General features: G+C 39.8%; 1 protein-coding gene across 4 annotated transcripts in view; it reads right to left on the bottom strand.

Annotated features, from left to right (window-relative positions):
- Nucleotides 1–14,515, bottom strand: part of EEFSEC (eukaryotic elongation factor, selenocysteine-tRNA specific) — a 132,827-nt gene that overhangs the window by 7,083 nt on the left and 111,229 nt on the right. Inside the window, exon 7 of one of the 4 annotated variants that reach the window (XR_003255156.1) lies at nt 8,671–9,492. The exons of the other annotated variants lie outside the window; for them this stretch is intronic. The gene's annotated coding sequence lies outside the window, so the exon portion shown is untranslated. The remainder of the gene's footprint in view (nt 1–8,670; nt 9,493–14,515) is intronic. 4 annotated transcript variants of the gene reach the window in all.

A 14,515-nucleotide genomic window follows, 5' to 3' on the forward strand; every position in this document is an offset into this window, starting at 1 on the left:
TGAATACATAGTGAGAAATCTGTTCCATTAATTAAGTGCTGCCTGTACTACTTGGATTTGTAGCAAATGTTAATAGTTTTTTTTTTTCTTCCTCTGTTGGACAATTACTTTATTTTGCCAAGTTGCTAATGGATTAAATTGAAAAGGTCCGTGTGTTAAAAAAGACTTCAGCTTCAAAGTTCTAAGAAACGCCTTGCCTACAACGCTGCGAAATACCTATATATTAGTATTATTAATGGGCAGTCCTCAGAGGCATAGAAAATATCTGAAAGCATAGCAAAATTCATTCCCACCCATCATAACCATGCATATAACAAGAACCACCCAGACAGCTCTCATGTAAAATACACTTGTAGCATCAACTAACCCAGATCAGATATGAAAATCGAGTTGCAGAATAGCTTATCCTACCTCATTCTTTAAGTTTCAGCAACTGCTAATAAGTACCAAATAAGTATACAGAGCCTTAATATAATATCCTTTGTCTCAGCATGGTCTAAACAAATTAATCCAAACTGAGTAATTTATAAATGCAAAAAAGTGAACTTTCAAATTCAAATGGAAAGTGCTATCTCATCGGGAAAAATATTTTCAAAGTCTAAGAATGGTTTCACACACAAAATGAAGCATACCTGCAATATCTTACACACGATTTCCAAATATAAAAGCTAGTTTTCTGTTAGTCTGTAATGTCTTATATTTAAATGTATTGCAGCCTACAGTTTTAAAATTACTCATGCAAGAAGTGTGAAATAATTTGTATGTTTATATGCAGACTAAAATAACTCTAGTATGGAAATTTCACACTCAAGAATTCAGAGCCCCTTCTTATGTATAAACATAGGAAACAGTACCTGTTTACACCGATTTTGCCCCCCCCCCCTTTTTTTTTTAATTAAGGTACCTGATGCCTCCCATCTATGCAAGTTTTAAGGTTTCCTTAATGTTTCATTTTCTGCTTATAATCAGGCTTCCGTGTAACAGGGCTTAACAGAGCCTAGTGATAACCATTCCCCGCCTGATCTCTGCGGTCTTTACGTCGACTCGAGGAACAGAGTCTCCGCAGCCAGACTGCTGGGGAGCGCTGGCCAGTACACAAATCACAGAGAACACCTGAAGCATGGAGATGCCCAAAGCAAGGTTTACGTTTGCTTGTTTTTACTACCACTACTTCAGCTGGAAGAAGGAAGAAAGATGATACGGTATCTGCTCTTCTAGTTCCTTTTGCTAATCTAACTGTAGAATGAAGGAGCACTGATGTGCTTTTTCCCTGTATTTCTATTTTAACTGTCATCTGTAAAGCTTGAACTTACTTTACGTTTTAGGCCATCATTCCCTCGCTTCAAATCCTCCTTCACTTGATGTTATAATTTCCCTATCAACAGTCTGCCCTCCTTGTTTTCTGTCCTTTTGTTTTGTTTTATCTTCTGCTCCCCATCATTTTCTTTGACCATGAAAGGGTCTTCAAAGGTGGCCTTTGCTATTTCTCCTAAAATCCAGCTCCCCCTTGACTCGCAAACCCATTTGCTTTCCTGCGCTACTCTGCACTTCAGCAGTTCTATATATCCCTTTCCCGGCACAGTTTTTCTTTCCAGATTTCCTATCTCCTCATTTCTACTCCCATTCCCAGGGATCTCCCTCTCCCTTCATATTTAGTCCTGTCTCCTTCAAAGCTAACAAAGTGACATTCGAATGGAAGATTTTAAAAACCGAATGCTAGACCCAATGTAGATGACAAGATAACACAATAACTCCTTGTTGCCCAGGCAGAGACAGGAGTAGTTTTTAAGCTGTTGGTAAACACATCACTGAAAACAGGTGTAATAATATAGGTACAGGGCATGCTCTCCAGCACAACCAAGGTGAATAAATTATTTGGCTGAACTTCAACTCCCTTCTCATACGCACAAATGCAGAAAAAAGCCTACTGCTAACTACATACTAGCTAGCATGGATGATTATGCAGTTTTCTTACAGGATTTATAATTGTAATGGAAAAAACAGACTTCATATTAAAAGATTTCAAGTCTGCTGGTTCATGAGAACTTGGCTTTTGGATCAAGATTAAACATCCATCCCATCAACAGCAATAGAAAAATCAGCAAACATATTGCAGCGACCACCAGCAGTGGTACTTGCAATGGTTTGCTGGGAAAGGGCTGGCAGAGATAAGGCTCAGAATTTTTACCACCGTGTTACAAAAACAAGCTCGAAATCAGGTTTCTTAGTGACTCAGCAGTGAGGCTATGCTACTAGCTATCACTGGAACAGAAAACACTCCTTTCTGCATGCAATATTAAGAATTTCCTAGATTATTCTTGACCTGCTGGTAGTATCTCCAAACCTCCCATCCCATTCCATTCAGGAATATGTAATCAGAGATTCAGTGGGAAACTGAATTCCCTTTTGTACACAAAAAATATCCTACTCACTTCCTTTGAACATTGCAGGTAGAAGACTCACCTACCTGCAGTTCTTGTTTCCTGTCAACATTCAACTGAGTGAAGATCAGAGAACAAGTTAACATAGCACATTTATGTCAGAAATAATTTTTATCCAAGGCAAACGTAAATTTTTAATATGACAGGCAGACATTTTGCTTTCTTCCTGAGGCAAGGGAAAAAAGAGCAAAACTTAAAAGAGGCAATGGGTCAGGGATAATCCTTATTCACAATGGGTTATTCGTAACAGCTGGTTTTCACAATTTCAGGATTTCCTTAAATTGAACCCTCAGAGCCTGAACCCTCATTACACAGTTAAGGAGTGTGTGCCTGCATCAAATCCCCTGCAAACTGAGACTACAAAAGCTTGTTGAGCTGAAAATCAGAAATAATTAGAGCCCCAGATGGAGACATCAGTGAACAGTCTGATGCAGAGACTGCTGTTTGGAGAAAGACCTGCCTCTCCCCATGCTTACTGCAATGACTGACCACTGAGAAGGAACAGAAACTTTTTGCTATTACTGTGGCACTCAAGAATCCAGTTCTTCAGCACAACACAATTATAAACAAATTAGATATTTTTTTCTTGTAGTAGCTATGTATTTTCACTCAAGAGTTTAAAAAATACATTTACACATGTTCAAAGAGGCGTATGAGGGTGATATACAGAGCTTGACCAGTTTCAGCATCTGATTTATTTTAGAACAAGGAGAAACAAAGGTATCAATAGCTGCTAGCAAAATGAAGTGAAATGCTAGTGGTACAAAATGCTGGCCCTTAAAATCCCACAATCTATTAAGCAAGCATACACTTGTTCTTCATCTAGTCCCAAAGCATGTCAGTAGTTCTACAAAAACTTTAACATTAATCTGTGCCCTAAAAAACATAAAAGCTCAATTATTTCTAAAATAATGGCCTGTAGTTTTGACTTAGAGAAAAAGCAGAAGCACCACAAAATCAGGGGATCAATTTGTCCAGCCTCTCCTGTTATGTTTATCATTACAGTAAGACAGAAAGGACAAGGATAACAGAAAATATAATTACTCTGTCGCTTAAGCATCTATTCTTTATATTACGCCACTTCATAGCATCAATGTTTCTTGTCTGCTTAAGATATCCAAAAATCCTCTCCTTTGATTTTATTCAAACTAAGGTGGTCTTTTTTCTCCTTCATTATCCTAGCAAAGAAAACCTGGGCTGATCAGAAAAAAAGAGACCTTGCTAAGCCTTCCGAGAACAGAAGTACAGTATTGCTCTCTACCCATAACTACTGTAATAAGAACATCAATATGCCCCACTACATTTAGCAGACTAGATGACTAGTCAACTACAGACTAGGTCTGTTGGACCTTGGCATCCCATCTGCCTGCAGTTAATGTATAGAGCCGCAGAAAAAGCAAATGATAAAAACTGTGCCTCTAACTAACAAGAATTTGGGATCAGACAGGAATTCTCCACCTGACATCTGGGTCAAAATACACCTACCAGCCTTTCTAGTCAAAAGATTTAAGCACAGTACTTCTACAGGAGCCAATCTGCTCTGCTTCCAGGCATTCATCAGTGTGATAACAAGCATAATGTGATTACTGAGACAATTTCAATCTAATAGTTGACCAGAGATTCACTCAAGAAACAAGGGACGCTCCTTTCTCTGCTAGCCTCAGGAGCTCAGGATTTGAGCTTCAATTACTTCCACAGATCAAGCAATGAATTTTACTTATGTAAATCCCTTAACATGTCTGCTGTAATTCTATTCTGAATCCACACCACCTTTTCCTACACCTCTTGTCAGCTCTCCCAGAAGTATTTTGCTAGAGTTTCAAACTGCAGAGTAGATTCATTTTTCTCTTCCAGCTGGTACAAGATCTGCTATTATCACCTTGCCTGGCTTGTGACTATTAATGGCACTACAGCGCAAAGTCGGCCAGGGACAGCAATCGGCCTCCAGTGAAGGCACCACCGTGAAAAGTGGGCACCTTCCTTCAAAACGAGAATTGCGTTAATGCCCCAGCATAGTGCTTGGGGTCTAAACAAAATATCCCTAATTCATGGTTTGATGGCAGTGACTGGGGGGAGTCTCACAGCCACTTTGAGCAAAAGTAGGCTGCTCCAGGTCCTGACCAAGTACTGTTGTGATAGCCAGCCCGCGTCAGCAGCGTTATTCCTGCAGTTTCAGCTTGGTAGACTCGGTTTGGAAATTCTTAGCTACTAAAACATTTTCCCATAAATTGAGGAACAGCTGCTCTGTACCACATCAGAGAAGGCTGCAGGATGGCGGTGAACTGAATTGAGTCTTGTGTATCAATTTGTTAAGTTTGTACAGGCTTTTGGACTGAAAGAGATTATTATAAGAGGTGGCACTACTGCAACTGGAAATAATATGGCTTTCATTATGTCTACTACTTAATAGGGAAAGAGCTAATCTTCCTTGATGAGGAAGACAGAAGCTGTTTTAATTCTAAAAGCTGACCTAGGTGAAGTTCAGGCCACAGCTGTATTTGGAGAACTCTTACATCAAGCTGGACACAACCCTTTCATGCTCAGTGCCAATTCTACACAATGGCTTGAACTGCTCTCTCCGACAGTCCTTAAAGGCACATTTTGTATCTTGGCTTTTGCTGCAAGCAATCAAGAAAGAATGCAAGAAAACAAAACTGTTTCCCAAGCACTGTTTGCTGGTGCCATAATTAATATAATCAAACAATTCCACAAATTGCTTCCAATTGCTGGCGTCACTTTCATGTGCAGAGCCAGACTTTCAAAGAAGGGCCCTTCTTGTCCTACATCCTTACATCGGTAACCCTTGCTTCACACAATAGTAAACAAGAGCTCACTAAATAGTACAGGGTAATTTGTACTGTAATAGGTCCCCAAGGCACCACGGACACAATTTGAAATGCCATCTAATTTTTCTTTTTAATTAAAAAAGCAGTTACTATATTTAAACAACAACACAAAAGAGTTCAGAGGGGACAGTTTGGAGTTTCCCACAGCTCACTGGGAGCTTTCTCAAGGTCAGGAAGAGTTTTATAGGTTCAATTGGTCCACTTTTTTTTTTCCCTTTAATTAGTCTGCCATACCCTCTGCATGAAGTCAGCGTCTTGATTTTCAGTCTGATATTTTTCATATTGCTAAAGGGAGCTCAGGCTCCAGTATCGCACGGTATCAGCAGCCGAATGGTTATCAATTGCCATACTCCCCGCCACATGCCGCCTTCTGTTAGCCCTAAATTTACCATTTAGACCAAGGAGAGACAGTGCACTGCACTGTGTCATTCATCCAGTTTTATACTTCTCCATTTCCAGCAAGATGATCAGTATGTATTACCCAGTTTCCCCAAACTACATAACATCAACATGTTTTAAACCTGTTTTTCAGCACAAATACAATGTCAAAATCCAATGCTAAGTATGAGTGGACCTCTTTTGCTTGAAGGCATGTGGCAGGATAGATTTTTGCACCTGCCAAGTCTCCATCAAATACCATACCATTGGTTTGTAACCACGTCATTACTTAAATAAGTAGTCTACACAAACCCCCATGCACTCTACAAGGATGCCTGCAGTTCCCACAGCGGTATTCCAAAACATATCCTAACCCAACATCTCCTCAGCCCAAAATCACAGCTCTGAAATGTGAGATCTTCTTTATTCCTTGGCTAGTTGGCCATACTGCAATGTGTATGGGTTGAGAGTACAAAACCTGACCTTGCTTTATGCATCAACATACATTTCACAGCTGATGTTATGTTGCATGCCACAACCATTTGTTGGCTGAGCCCTTCTGGGCCGAGTCTCCTAAAGCAGAAGTCTTTATCCCTTGCACTCCTGGAAAATAGCCCTGACTTGTACGCTCTACACAATTTATTGTTTCTATAGGCCAGAGCCTACCTTTAATACAGGCTAAACAGGAGATTCCAGTGCACCATAATTACTAGTTCTTGGCTACACAAGTTAAGCGTATACACAATATGACGGATGAACATAACACAATGGATCAACTTGCAGACGACCACGAGGGTAATCTTGTCCTCAAATTCAGTTCCATCCTTTTAGCCTAAAAGAGTGAAAGGATTTTCAAAATAATTTTTGCACTGGTCACATATGTGGTTGCAGAACATTAACAAGGCTGAAATTATGCCAGCTGCAGTATTATACTGAAGTATATAGCCATTATTTGAAAAATCTGTTTTCACTTGATGGCCACTCAAAGTCCATGCAGTCATTAAGGCCATGCTTAAATGCTATATTTATTCTCTCAGCATACCAGCAGGAAGAGGTAACTCTCCTGGAAAGAAGAAAATGCAAACTCGAGAGCTGCTTTTGCCTAACCTACTGTTCCCGTGCTTTTAGTCTACACATTCTTCAAACTCCTTGAAGCAAAAGCTGTCCTTCCTGAGTGCATGGAAAATGATCAGCACATGGCAGGAGCAACTGTGAAAAAAGTGGAATAATAAGGACATCAAATTATTAACACAAATATATGCAATGTTGTTGGAAGCCTGCAAAGGTAGGCAGGCTCTTGTTACAGTTCAACAATAGAAAAATTACGGGCAGGTCAGCATGAAATATCCAGGACCATTCAAACAGTCAAAGACAGAACAGTGTCATAATTATTTGGGCTGAGAGGGGAAGATAGTTGCTTGTTTTTAGAACCGATGGTTATCTCTACCAACGACACACACCTGCTGCTCCCCAGGTTGCCTGGGGATCAGGACTCTTTGCTGAAGTTAAGTTGATCTTGTGACAGAGATTCTCTTTAATTAAAGAGCACTTGCTGTCTCTTTCAGGAAATCTCAGTCTTAAATGATTTCATTAGTACAATAAATATTGACATTTAAACAACCATACTGAGCCCTAACTTGACCGTCACCCCTTACTACTCAGCACAGCATATTTCTGTACTTACACACAACTGTGTGTTCTCTTGTAATGGTCCTGGCAGGAATACTTATTAGAAAACCATGTATAACAAATTCCACTTTTATGGCATTAGCCAGTGTAATGCACAAAAGTCCCTCTTTCATCAGATTCTACCACCAGGTAAGCTTGCAAAACCCTAGGTATCCGTGTTCTCTTCTGTATGTACAACTTTGCCAGCACTGTTCCTTCTTAGCACTTGGCTCCTACTACTAGTCTTAGGGACCAGGCGCATTTTTGTCACTGGACCTCCCAGGAATACAGAAAGGAGAATGCAGGACAACAGACATCAGTATGATATGGAAAACCTGAGAGAGTCTCTTAAGACTACTGTACAGGACAGACTTCCGCACGTTTTACTGTATGCGGGTCCTCGCTGCTTAAATCCTCAAATCAAGAGGAAGAAACAGAACGTCTCAAAGAGTATAACTAGATTATCTAGAAGTAGGTTAAGGAACCACTAAATATATGAGTTTTCATAATTCTAAAGCCCCTAAAATATCAAGCTGTGAATAAATTTACATCTGGTGAGGACGTTCTCAGGTTAGAGCCACTCAGGTGTGGGCCAAAGAGTGTGTTATGGTCAGTGTCCCAGGATCTATGAAATTGTAAATAAACGAAAAAGAACAGTGCCCATGCTCTGCACTAAGGTGAGCAGAAACAACTAAAAACATGCTTTGAAATCAACACAAGGCACTAAAAAAACCCATCAGCCTAATGAAACAACAAAACCAGTACCAATATAAAATCTCTCCTACAGCAGCCTTTCAGAAATGCACACAACATGGAAAAAGTTCAGGTTAGCAGATCTGCCACAGAATCAAAGGCAATTCATTACAAAGCAGCTTCAAAGTGCTAGATCCGTGCGCCTGTAATCCTCCCATCTTGCCTGCAACTCTTGATGTGGAGTAGACACCACAGAAGCCAGCTAAGCTGGACCAACTCCGCTGACTTATCCCAGGCATCTACTGCTCAGCGCTGGTCCAGAGTTTAAGCTTGGCGATATTCATCTTTCCCTGGGCTGCCTTTATAAAGCAATCCGGAACAACGGGACTTTCAGAATAAAGAATAAAACATTTAATTTTTTTAAACTTCTAGGCAAGGGCCTTTAATGCGATTAGAAAGGGGAGGGGGATTGCGTAGCAGCTTTTTCTTTTTTATGTTATGTATATTGTGTGTAAACAAATATGCAATTTGCTTTAAAAAGATAAGGTGATTAAATTTTTATCGGGCTTGTACTCTGTTGTCACCACAACAAAGAGAATTAGGAGGAGAAAAGAAAGGCCTTTTTATTTGAATTATGCTCTTACCAGAGGTTCTCTACAGCACAGCTGTAAAGCCACTCAATGTTCTCCAAACAGGCCCTTTGATTGCATTTTATTCAACTTGTTTGCATTTGGAGCAATCGAAAGGAAAAGAACGCTCCCCATTTTGATGTCTTAATGTTCCTTAATACCTTCTTTAATTTATATTAAGCTTCTTAACTAGGGTGATGAATTCTTCAAAAACAATAAAGACCCAGTGCAGAAATCTTTCACACACCATGAAAATTGAAATTATAATGTATTCATGGCTTTTTTTTTGTTATGAAAAAAAACATTATTTAGAAGAAAGATTTAAAGCATAGAAAAAAAATCCTGAAGTTGTATGAAAATTACTTGATCCACAGAAACAGATGAAAGTTCAAACTAATTATTACAAAGGAAATAAAATGTTGTGGGAGGTGGAGTAGAAGAAACAGTACGAGAGTGTTGCGTTGCTATAAAGTTTTCAGTCTTCTAAAGCCTGTAAGTTCTTCCTCTAGGACTTTCTACAAAAAAGGAATCTGGAAATTTGTACAATTTTGTTTTACCAAGACAAAATTCAAATGTTTGCCAGTTTTTCTTCCTTTATTGTTCATAGTCTTCTTTCCTAAATTGGGTCTTGGAGTTCAAGCTTCCACAGTGTATTTCCATCCAACGCTCTTTTACAGTCTGCCAAAGCCAACGGTGCACACCGAAACTGGTGGACGTTGCGACGGAGCGCTCAAGCACCCACACACGCAGCAGCTGCGCAGGCCATGCGTTCGCCAGGTGAGGTCTGCAGACAGAAATGCCACTGACAGGTGGATCTCAATCAAACAGGAGGCAGCTCTATGGGAAGAGCAAGGGTCACATATGAAAAAGTACTGAAGAGGCCACCCAGGGGACAAGCCTGGATGGGTTTATTTTGCATGCATTGCCTGTTCTCCAGTTATAGCGACAGGATGCTCAGCTTGGTTAAGCTTCAAACACGAATCATCTGTCTCATGTTACAAAACTTACTCTCAAAGATTCCGGTCATCTTAAAAGTCCCTTCAGCAATGAATGAATACAGCTTTCAGTGAAAGTCCATTATGGTATAAATCAGCCTTAGCAAGGAACATCTGGAAGGCAATATTCTTGCTTTCCTTCCCAATTTGTCTACTATTTTATATTTAATTCTTTTAATTAAACAATTTTACATTCCAATACAATTTCTTTTAGTTATCAATGATACATAAGTGTTTGTGCACACATATATAGCCGCGAAACACCCCACCGTGCACCTCCTTTTTCCTTTACAAAGAAACTCCAAAGAAGAAACAAGCACGCAATGCTTGGCGCTGTTCTACTACATACACCAAGCAATACTTCGATTTGTGCACCCAATGTGATGGGTTCATCGGTACTGTAGTAGTGAAGAAAGAAGCTTCCTAAACTAATCCTAAACTACAACAAATCATTCAAAAAATCCACAGAATATAGTGTGTTTGAAAAAGAACTCATATTTTCACGTGGTATTATTGCTATTTTCACGTGGTATTATTGCTATTTTCTGTCACCATCCTCTGACTGCTCACCTCCCTTGCCCGAGTCACAGTTTATGGAAGCTTCCAGGAAAGCTCAAACTAAAAGTTCACGATAAAGCCTGCCAGATTTATGAAGTGCTTGTGAAAAAGCTTGCTTAGCTGTACCAGCAATCAGCTAGCCACAGTAATTAGAACAATTAAGAGTACTGTATTTACCATATAGTAAAACAATGCTGATCTGAACCTGATACAAACGCAGTCTGGGCAAGATGACACCTCCCCCTCCTGAACAGGATCAGACCAGGCAAGTGCAAAAGCATCAAAACCTCATGGCTTAGAGCCGAATAAGGATCACTACCGAAAAACCTTCTTCAAGCAGTTCCAGGAAATTGCAGTCAGTGCCGAAGACGACACAAAATAGCTTTACAAACTGGAAAGATGCTAGCCATCACCTACCGCAGTATCAAGTTTTCTTCACATCTGTCCTACAAATTAATTGCCGCTTTTGCAGGAAACAGTCGAGAGACACAAAGCAACGTAAAGATGAAAGTTATTTAAGTACAAGAATTACCTTTTAACCAGTAATGCCTACTGCATCCACCTGTTCAGAAACTTTGATCTGCATTTTCATTACGGAGCTAGCACGTAATTTGCATGTGCAAAACAGTATTTATGTATGTAACCAATCGAAGTTTAAACTGCTGTATGTAGGAAAGCTTGTGCCTTTAAGCAGAAGTGATTCATGAATTTTAATTTGTTTTAAATGTTGAAAAATTCGAACCAAGTAAATTCAGTCAACAAGCCAGCAAAGGATGAAGACATGTATCTGGTTTTTATTTAAAAATAAAAAACTCAAGTCTATACATGTCTTAGTCACCCACAAATCCTCTAGCAGTGAAAAATACTTCACAGTAACTAAATTTTCTGCATTTGTTCTAATTAAGACACTGTGCTTTTTCCCATTCCACACACACTGGGTAAGCATCATTGAGTTTTAATTGATTCTCTTTGTGTGGTATTTACCTCCTACTATGTTAAAATGTTCTTATAGAAATGAATCAACCAATGATTTTATAACTTAGGAGAGGGTCAAGAGATTTGCAGAATGGAAACTCTTCCAGTAGTTGCTCCTGAAGCTCCTCTTCCCAAGCTGCTACAACATCGCTAATCTCAAAAATGCAAAAAGTCATCAGCTTGCCCTCCAAATTAAGACATTTAAAATGCATATCTGCATTACTTGAAAGGCGTAAGTGTTATTTAAATTTGCCTTCTCGGTATTAAGACTTTCAGTTCAATTTTTTCATGCTTTTTCTCACTAATCACAAAGACCAAAAATAAACCTTTAAATCCAAATTTAATAGTCTCTAATAGTTATTTCACAGTACGTGGGCTCCAAATAAACAACAATACTAACAGAGTCTAACACAGCAAAAAGGTGGTATGTTTATAAAGGGGTACATTAATAAAGGGGTAGACATACTTTTAAACATTCAGACTTTAATCTGGATAGCACAGGTTGCAACAGCAATGAGACTCAGATCTAGCACTTATGAGGAGATTAATACATCTATCCGTGCCACAGCGATACTTCCATTTTTCTAGGCAAGCACCCAAAGGCTGGGTTTCCTTCCTCATCACAGTCTTCCCGGGGCACAGACTGTTCTAAAACTTCATCAAGTAAAACATCAGAGGAAGCAGGTACAACCTCTTCTGTTCAGGTCCATGCTCACAGGAAGCAGATCGCATTTAACAGCTCGCCTGAGCCATCCCCAAAACCGACTTTATCTTTCTGAAATTCCCAGGCGCTGATACTGTTTTGCAATAAGAGGTAAATTCACATGGCTCAGAAGCAGAAATTAATAACAAGTGTCCCGATGCCAGGTGACCATCCAAAAAAGAATTAGTCCCACTACCAATTTCAGTCTGTTTCAGTGCCTGGACCCAAATTTGTTGCCAGCGAGAGCAAAAAGGTTCAGAAGCGGCTCTCTAGGATGCCGCAACACTCAAATCAGCTCTGTGGACTGACGACCTTCTAGCTGGATTGAAGAGTCACTGCATGTTTCCAAAACACCAACTCATTTTGACTTGCATTGCAAAAAAAAAAAAAAAAAAGAAAAAAGAAATCCCACAAGTAAGTTTTTCCAGGGAATTTAGTAAAAGGCAGCACTGAAGGAGAGGAAAATTAGATTACAGAAGATGTAATATGACCAGCCAAAACATACAAACAAGTTAAATATAAATTAGCCCCATTACCAAAACCACAAGGCCAGTATCTTGTGTGATGACTGTTTATTTCATTAAGTTTGGGTTCTAGGAAGTCCATTTCATGAGCAGGAGTTCTCACATCTCAAGATTTATTTTTCTTGACAAGCAATTGTTAAACATTTGCCTTATGCTAGCATATCAATGTTTGTGATGTCCTAACTTACTCAAGGGAAACAGGAATATAGTTCAGGCTATCGACCTAAGTGACTTGCAAGGGACCATACCAAAGCACGGCTTTCTTGTGCCCACTAGTTGAGTTTTGCCAAAATACTGTATTTGTGAGGGGATAAAACAATAAAACAACCAGAAACAAAGCGTACAGGTCCTTTGAGGTAGGAACAAATGAGGAAATGCAGATGTCCTGGCTTTGACAATATTCACATTCAAATTACATTTTCTTAGAAGTGTCTTCTACATTTTCCTGCTCTTAGCTCCCTTTGCTCCCATTATGATAGAGTTCAGTCAGCTTCGGACTTCACAACACCTAAAAGACATCCAATAAAAGGAAACTGTGTCCCTTCAAATACCCATCTGTGACTGCCTTCCTTATTCAGACTCCTGCCTTGGGGTTCTAATTCCATCCTCCCTTACTCTCTACAGAGAGATCAGGACCACTGAGTCTAAACTTGTTGTTCAGGGCAGAGCAGATCAACGGCAGGAAGTTCTGTGACTGCAACCAAGAAGCCATTTACAATTCCAACAGCTGTTACTGATTTTGCAGCAGAATCATGACAATTCTGTGGTTCAAACCTTCCTGCTTAAGAGGAGAGGGAAAACAACAACAAAAATCAAAATCCAGGAGAAGAGGAGGACTAGAAAAGTGTACATGGATAAAGGGCACAGTCCCAGCTGATAAGCATTTTGTCCTGGCAAAACTAGAGCTACCCTATTAACTCAGGCCCACAGCTCTATATTATCCAGGAGCCTTTCTTAACAACAAGAGATACCGAAAGGGGAAGACTTCTGCAGCCCACCACAATACAGTCACACTCTCCTCTTGAGGACCCGCGTGCCCTGCAGACGGCAGCATGGTGTAGAGCTATCCCAGATAATGCACGAGGAAGCAGTCTAACAGGGTAACCCAACGCCGTGCGGGTTAATATGCCACCCCCTGCTTTCCGGTAAGCTGCTTCAGTAGTCACAGATCATAGTGGAAGGAGCTGCAGCATCACCTCGTTCTGCATATTGATGCGAGAACTTGCATCATACTTGTTCATAAAAATGTTTGTTTTAAATGCAGTTCAGAAAGGCTACAGATCTACAATAACTTTACGTTAAATCAATATTTACACTGCTAACATTCAAGTTCTAGTAAAAACGGAAAAGAAAGTCGAATCTGAAGCTTTACAAAAAGCAGACGCGCTCCCTTCCAAACAGGTATAGGCAATAAGGAACAAGATTCTCCTCAGGACAGCTATCTTTCCTCCTTTGAAGAAGGACTGTGTGAGAGGGAGAAAAACAGAGCAGCCTGACTCTTTGGAAGGGAACCGAGTAGTTTCACTGAGAGACAGCAAGTGGTTAGAATGAAGGCAGCGTCTTCAGCTCCCTCTCTCCAACAAAAACAAAAAAAGCCCCCCAAAAATCAGCCTCCATGTTTTATATACACAAGCTTTAGGCAATCAGTGTGGTAACCTGAGTTCTCCTCTAGCTGCAAGAAAAATAAGACTGATTCATTGCTGCCTGCAAACTGGTTAGCTCCCGCCCTGCGCAAAAAGATGGTGAGGAACGAGCACATTAAGATCTTTTTTTTTAGTAAGTTAGAAGCAAGAAGTATATAGTAACTGTTACTTTGGGGGTTTTGTTTCACCTTTACATGCATATTCTTTGACCTACTAAAGGTGTAGTATTAAAAAAGACAGCAGAAGAAAGATAAAATACCTGGATGAGACCTACTGAACTTGCAATTCCAAAGTATACTTTTAATTTTGTGTGAACAAAAAAAAAAAAGAAAGAAAGAAAGAAAGAAAAACACTTAACATTAGAAGAACCTCTCAGTCTGAAGGTTAGTTTGTGCTCTGCAATTTAAAATTATAATGGACAGGCTGCTCTATTCCCACCTTTATTGAGCCCTATTTTAATAC

This window comes from Apteryx rowi, unplaced genomic scaffold, assembly GCF_003343035.1.
Source record: "Apteryx rowi isolate R43461 unplaced genomic scaffold, aptRow1 scaffold_405, whole genome shotgun sequence".
NCBI classification, from domain to species: domain Eukaryota; kingdom Metazoa; phylum Chordata; class Aves; order Apterygiformes; family Apterygidae; genus Apteryx; species Apteryx rowi.